The sequence below is a fragment of the Fundulus heteroclitus genome, chromosome 5 (assembly GCF_011125445.2).
Source record: "Fundulus heteroclitus isolate FHET01 chromosome 5, MU-UCD_Fhet_4.1, whole genome shotgun sequence".
NCBI lineage: Eukaryota > Metazoa > Chordata > Actinopteri > Cyprinodontiformes > Fundulidae > Fundulus > Fundulus heteroclitus.
Genome location: NC_046365.1, coordinates 4,178,381 through 4,185,962, shown reverse-complemented (window position 1 = coordinate 4,185,962; position 7,582 = coordinate 4,178,381). Strand labels below are relative to the sequence as shown.

Genomic DNA, 7,582 nt, shown 5'->3' with positions numbered 1-7,582 from the left:
GAGCTGATAGAAAAACAGATGGGAATTGATGCTATCTGCTAGACTTCATGAGTGGGTGTGCTCCTGCCTGTTTTTAGTGCAATCTGCTTTGTGAATCCAGTGCCGATGTAAAGCTAATAGAGACGGCAGAACTGTTGCAGAAATTGAAGACATTGCACTGCTTTGTGAATTCTCCACTGAATATTTAATAACTGCCAGGATAGATGTTCAACTTTGCATCTTACATCTATCACCAGCCCATATCGAGTACACAAATCAGAAGGAACATGTATTTCTGTCTCTTCTGCAGAAACCTTTATCCATATAACATACAATTGTAGTGGAGAGATAAAAGCCATAAATATATTAATCCTGTTATAGTGGAACTCCACACACCTCCTGCTCCTGTGTTGGAAGCGGTCCTGTCACCCAGTCATCCAGCCCGTCGCCTGCTGGTCCAAATCTCATCCAGCTGCTGTCCAGCAGCATCCGCATGATAGTTGAATGGACGGATGGAGACAGGCTGTGTGTAGCAGCGGTGGATGGCGATCAGCCACTGGGTCTTGTGTTGAGGGGAATGAGCGGTTGCTCTGGGTTCTGGATGAGACGAGTGTGCATCTGTCCAGCTGTGTGCAGCAGGCTGTGGTGGGAGGGACCAGGGGTTAAGCAGCTGCTCACATGTTTACACATGCAGCAGTGCAACCGGCCAGTGATGGGATTAACTTTGTTGCATCTGCCCTTCAGCACAGTAACTGTTTGAGGTGTGTGCGTGGAAAAGCTTGGTGAGAGAAAAGGGCGTGGATTGTCTTAAACCTCAGTCACATGGAAGAGACGATAGTAAAATGACATAACAGTAGTCTGCAGTGAGGGTCTTTGGGGGAGTAAAGTCGGTCACAAACAGCAGTGTGTTATAATGACTATTTGGTTTAAAGTTGTAGTAAATGAGAAGTTTCACTTTGGATTAGGTTACATTAGAATAGATCCATAATCAATGAGCTAAAATTATTGTTCTTTTTAAATTGTTCATTTTTTTATTTTTAATCAAATTAATGTGTTTAGAAAACAGACATCAGAGGAAGTATAGCTATAGTATGAGCTGACCTATATGATTTTACTTTTCCATTGCACTTTTATTTAAATCAGATAAAACCCATTGAGATCAAGACCTCTTTCACAAGGGTGATCTGCCCTAGAAAGGCAGCAGCACACGTTACTGTGGACAAAAATAAACAGACAAAACAAACATTAAAAACACTAAACGTAAAGCATTTGACAATTTAAATGCATGAGGTTAAATTACAGTAACAGCATGAAAATGTTCACCTTGCCTGCAAGATGAATCCATCTTGTACCGCTCCGGCTTCACCCGTCTGTGTCTGAACCAAAAAGGGTTCGGGCCAATCACGCACATTTATCTGCTGCTATCACATCTGTTTTGTAAGAATCCACAATTTTATCTTTGAAAGAAGAACAGCAAGAAGTGTCTCGACTAGCTTACCTTCTTGTGGTTTCTCATGGCGCCTGCTGCTTACATTCGATACTGTGATTGGCTAAAACTAAGATTTGGCAGGCGGGCACTAGGAGTCGCTTCACCCAATCAGCTCAGAGAGATCTGCTGAATATCCCTCCTTTCCCCAAACAGATTCCATGGGACCAGTACCAGATTGATAAAGTGCAGAATGTAGAGTGCTACACGTTTTCAATCTGACTGGTCAGATTCTAAATATGTTATCATCTAAGATTTAATGCACAAGCACTGTTCAAAGGATCAAAGGGTTCAAAGGTTGTCAGTTTTTTAAGATGGAAAGATAAACTTTCAGTGGAACAAGTTCTAACAGTTTCAGTTCAGATTGGATTCTTAGAACTGGCCAAATGATGCCACCACTTAAAGTCAAAGAAATTACAGGGTGCAGAGTTGCAGTGATGGACGATTGCATGAGTCCTCTTAAATAGTTGCTGTACCTTCAGTGAGCCATCAACTACACAGGTTGTCCGGTTAAATGTGATGGATCGGTCAAGAACCTAAAGGAGGCTGAGGGGACCTACATTAATGAGCATCTGACCAGAAGGAACGTTGTATAGAGAATTTATAAAACTGCAGACAGATAAATTGTTTTTATTTATTTATTTATTCTCATAAATTGCTGTATGAGAATAAAGGTGAAGTGAGTGATTTAAGTAGCAGGAAACAGTTTATGAAAATGGGTGATTATCAATCACGCTTTAACATTGGTTTTAGTTAGACTATTTTCTCCCCCACTTCTGTTTTTGTTTGTTTGTTTGTTTGGTGGTTGGTTTGCTCATGTTTTTGTGTTTGATTGCTTAAGTGTTCTTTATTAATAACTTAAAATAAAATACAGCTAGTAGACAGCATACAAAAACGTGTTTCAACATCTTATGAGCTCGAGCATACATGAAGAGAATGTATAATTCAGTAAGCTGTATGATGGTGTGGAACAAACTCTGCATTGAATTAAAGGCCAGCTGTCAAAGCATGAGACAGTTTAGAAAAAAGGCTCAAACTGGTTTTCTCAAAAAGATCTGAGATGGAAGAAGAACTGTAAACACCAACAAGGACTATTAGCCACTCAACATGGTTGTATACTTATACAATTGTTGTGGCTGGTTTTGCTATGGGTAATAGCAAAAAAAGTGTCTGAATGTAGATGTGTGTAAGCACATGTAATTGTGTATATGTATGTTTATACGTACAGTATATTGGTTTATTTGCTTACTTAATTGACTCTGAAGTAGTATGGACTCAAATTCAAAGTAGGAATCAGGAAGATTGTTGGTGTTCAGGCCTATAGGAAGAAGAAGAGGTATGATTAAATATACCATCTGTCATTGCAATAACTTAATTTGACTTTGGTTCAAGTTTGTAAACTCAGCATAGATTTTTTTTTGTAAGTATGCACATATGAATGTCCTGAGGGCAGTTTCACAAAACCAAGATAGAGGATTAAGCCGGGATTTTCCATATATCCGGGCTTAATTAGGGCTTGACTCGGTTTCACAAAACCAGTAGCTCATAAGTTACTATGGTAATTTATTGTGTGCAGCTAGCCTGCTCCAGACCAGGCTAACAGCCAGGCTTAGTGCCTCATCTGTTCTGTCAGTGGTCACACTGATCAGAAACCAATGAGTTTTGTCAGTGATATTTCTTATCTGTATATTTTGGTATTTTTTATTACCGTGCATTAAAATACAACTAATACATATTGGTATTCAGTCAAGAACTGTAAAATGAACTACGTGGCCATTAGTGTTCAATTTTGTTTTTGAAGACTGATGTTATTCTAAGTTTGACAGAGAGGCCTTTAATAAACTATTGCATGTGTTGAGAGGATTAGAGAAATGGCTGATGAAGAAGCAAAGGTGTTGTCAATAAATACATTTTACTGACTCCTCCAGAACAAACATATTTCCCCTCAAGTGCACAAAATATGCAATCTTACAGCCCCTAAAATAAACAAAACTATACAAACCACAAGGCTCAGTGACTTAACATTTCTTAAGGGAAATAATATTATGTTAGTAGATTTTTTTTATCATGAATAGGTCATTTCATTGCATATCCGGTATCCTACATTAACTTCTTTCAATTTGTTTTAGAGTCTATGAATAATGTTTACATGCAAACAATGTTTGTATTAATTATTAATGCCACAATTAAAATCTGATATGAGATGAACTGTCTGCTGAACAGGTTCCATCCATTTGGACTGCTCTACTGCTTCAGGAGTTCTGGAAAGGTCAGTGAAACAGCGCCCTCTAGAGCCACAGAATCGGATAGATGAGAGAAAATGGTTTAAGATAAGATAAGATAAGATAAGATAGTCTTTTATTGATCTCACAATGGAGAAATTCACTCGTCACATCGGCTAACACTTTTTTGCCACATAAGTAGCTCCAAACACGTGTTTTCCTTTAAGCCGTACCAGCAGCAGTGTTTCATTGCTTGAGTATGATGAGCTTCAGTTCCTCATCAGCCTCCATCAAAAGATAATGTTGGCTTGATTCAAAGTAGGACGCACGTAACTCATCTATTGTAGTTTCATTGAATCTGAGATCGCCTACATGGTCTGCTGAAAAAAGCTGGAGTGTTTTTTTTTTATCTGAAGTATTTAAACCTGACTTGACATAGTCACACCTCCTGAGTCTGGGTTGGCCTTTGTGAAACAGATACTCTCATCATACTAAGTCAAGCCTGGCTTTATCTCTTATCCTGGACTTCTAAATTCTACTTTGGTGAAACAGCCCTCTGATTCAGCTCAATAATCTAGGTAGGAAAAAAAAGAAAACGGATAGGTTCTCTGGACGGGTTCTTCTATGTTGAAACGTTTTGGCCTTTCTCCATTAGACAGAAGAAATGATGGTAGAAATCTTTGGTGGGTTAAAGATACAAAACTATAGAATTGATGATCTGTTCTGATTTTAGCTGAAAGAAAACACACCAGACATCCTAACAAAAGTTTTACAGAATTGATATGACGGGACAGCATTTTAATAGTTAAAGAGATTGTAAATACAGCTGCAATGGTTCTACTAAAAGTCTCAGTTAATTCAACAGGATAGAAAGAAAATCAGCATGATATTCAAGACTAGAATTGGGAAAAACAGAAAGGAAAACTGAGAATCACGAAGCACAGAAATGCAGATCCAGGAGAAAGGAGACATTTGAATCATGGCTCAGATTTAGGCACAAATCCTTAAACTGCACATTAAATATATTTTCCAGGGAATTGTGATTGTGGATTATAAGAGACAATGGATGGAATGGTTGTGAAAAAAAGATTGACGAAGGAAGCTGTCAGAAAGTCAAAGCTGGATATTGCTTATTTTCCATAAAAAATGTGACAGGTTCAACCTCCTTTATGGAGCAAATAAAACAATTAAACAAATAGAAGGTGCACCAGCATGTGGCACAACAGTTATTAGACACAAGCAAGAAAAATAAACATCATCATTCTCCAACACCTGCAGATGATGAAGGTAAGTAGTAGTAGTAGTAGTAGTAGTAGTAGTAGTAGTAGTAGTAGTAGTAGTAGTAGTAGTCGTCATCTACGTATGTTGAGACAAATGTATGACTCTCAAAGTCTTTAAAAAAATAAGAATTTAGCTTAGCTTCAAGTCATAATTGCACAGAACTAAGTTCTGAAAATATAATTATTCCGCTAATAACATTAATAGTAGCTGAGGTTTTAATTTTAAAATGTTTATGGCCAAAGAGATGGGACTGTACTGGCTACAACTCTGACCTAGAAAACAAAAAGTGGGACAGTGCCATGAGTGTCACCTGTTTTCTTTGTTATGGGAAAAAACATTAGAACATTGGCAGGAAAGCAGTGGAAAGGTATAGCACACCTCTTAAAGGTGCCACTGAAAGGCAACATATACATATGTATGTATGTATGTATGTATGTATGTATGTATGTATGTATGTATGTATGTATGTATGTCCAAGTACCAGAGCTGTGGGTAATAAATACTGATCAATGCGGCCTGAGAAGCTTCAGGTTAATAAATAGAACCTATGCCACTGGGGAGTAGTACATTTGATCCCTACATACTGTTCAAGTGGATCCACATACAAAAGTTTCCTAAGAAGGTAAAAATCTCATTTGACATGCAAGGAACAGTTAGATCCTTTTGGGTGCTTTAAGCCAGAATAAAACCTTTCATGAATACATTTACTCTCTGGAAACATTTGCAAAAAGAGCCTTCAGACTTTTAAGATTTATGAGATTATATACAATTTTTTTTGCTGTCTTTTTAATTTTGTTTTGGGTTATTTTTTAATGGACTTTCTGACCACTAGACGGCGGTAGTGCGCAGCCGTTTGGTGAGAAGAAGTCATCCTTTGACGTCACATCAAGGTGTTCTACAGGTTGATGAGCCATCAAGGTGTACCACACATGCCCGAGGACTCTTCCGAGTGTTGACTCACCTTTCATGACGGGACGTTTTAAGAAAGAACTGACTTCAACGGAAGCAGCTGGTGAAATCCGCGGAGTCTGAGTAGACCAGAATCCTTTTACCAAATGAGGGGAGACTGAGGTTTAATTGATTTACTTCTGGCACTCGGTCGCTGAGGAGGAAGTCCAAACTGGCCATTAATCAGAACCGTCCAAAAGCCTGGCCATGGATGGTGCGTTCACGGCCCTGCTGCTCGTCATCTGCGTGGTTTCCTCTGACGCCGGTAAGGTTTTCTGTCAGTTTTTTAAAGGCGAACATAGTCTATAGCCGTCTCTTGAGATGAAAGAGAGCTCTCTTGCAATTAACGCGATAACTATGATAAAACAATGCAGCAAATATCACCATATTTGAATCAGTAAAAAGTTTATCTGAAAAACAGTCACTGTATAATATCTCTGAAAAAAGAAAAGCTTTAAAAATAAATTAAAACATTCAAACGTGTACCATATAACAGGAGTATTCATTTACATAAACAAAAAAAAGGAAATGTTTTTCTTTGATATTTTAATATGTCGTCTTTACTTAAAAGTGATCTATATGAATACGCCGCTAGGGAGACTCCGATTGAAAAGTATTAACCATAAAAATCCTAAAGGAAATGTTTTTCTTTAGTTTATTTTTTATATTTTGTGAAATAAATACTAAAGGAAAGGACAAGAATGTAACAATGACACTGAAGTTCATTAAATTTAACTTGCCTTTTTAAAATAAAAATCTGAAAGCTTCCCTCTGTCATAAAAACAAGTTGGGGAATTCCAAACTTTAGGTATATATATATATATATATATATCATTGATCAGGTTTGAACCATAGCCTTTGTTTTCCCTTATGAGGCGTCTAACTTGGCCATCCTATGAGATGTAGTCAGATGACCTGAGGTGGGAATGATTGTTTAAAAAAAAATAAAAAAATCATGTCTGACTTGTGTTTGATAGGTGCTGAAAATGTTCTTCTTTTCATCCTTACTCAGCCTGATTTAAATGCAGCCTCACTGTAACTTGTTCTTTTCACCGTAAGGTAATGTTTCAACCCCATTCTGAAGCATGGCTAGATTAGTTTAAAGTTGGTATGTGGTCAAACTGGGGGAGGGAAAGTGTACATTCTGGTTTGTTGCAACTGTTAGAAAGTGGAGAGGGAAGGTAATTTTTTTTCCTTTTTTTTTTTTTTAAGATGGATGTGTAGTAGGGGAAACTGGATTGCTGGGAACTTTTGCATGGAAAAAAAAAACTACTCTACTAACAATGATACTTTTCATCCTATCTCCGTCCAAAAAATTAAAACAAAATTAATTGGAGACTTTCCAATTGCTGTATTTTTTTATTTATTTTTTTTGACAAGTGCTGACTTTGGGCTGACTGTTGGGTCATTACCGGCACTTGAGCGCTGTGTGGAAAGACGCTGTGCGATAAACAGTGTGTTGGTAGTTCCAACATTAGGCCATAGTGAAATCTGTTCAGCCAACATACCGGAGCGTCTGCCAGGTAGGACCACCTGGCCTAGCTGTCAAACCCCTATCAAGCTCTATCAAGTACTGGCAAGGCCCATCCATCTATGAGGCACCGTGTTGTAATGACTGTGGAACTGGCTGTAGCACCAGACGTGCATGTCTAATGCCCTCAGGTGG

The 7,582-nt window shown here is 38.0% G+C and overlaps 1 long non-coding RNA gene across 1 annotated transcript in view; it reads right to left on the bottom strand.

Moving 5' to 3' along the window:
• Window positions 1-1,717: 1,717 nt before the first annotated feature.
• LOC118563088 overlaps window positions 1,718-7,582 on the bottom strand; it is a 28,719-nt gene continuing 22,854 nt past the window's right edge. Inside the window, exons 2-3 of the long non-coding RNA XR_004931006.1 lie at window positions 2,715-2,783; window positions 1,718-2,037 (exon numbers count right to left, since the gene is read on the bottom strand). This is a non-coding gene — a long non-coding RNA (uncharacterized LOC118563088). The remainder of the gene's footprint in view (window positions 2,038-2,714; window positions 2,784-7,582) is intronic.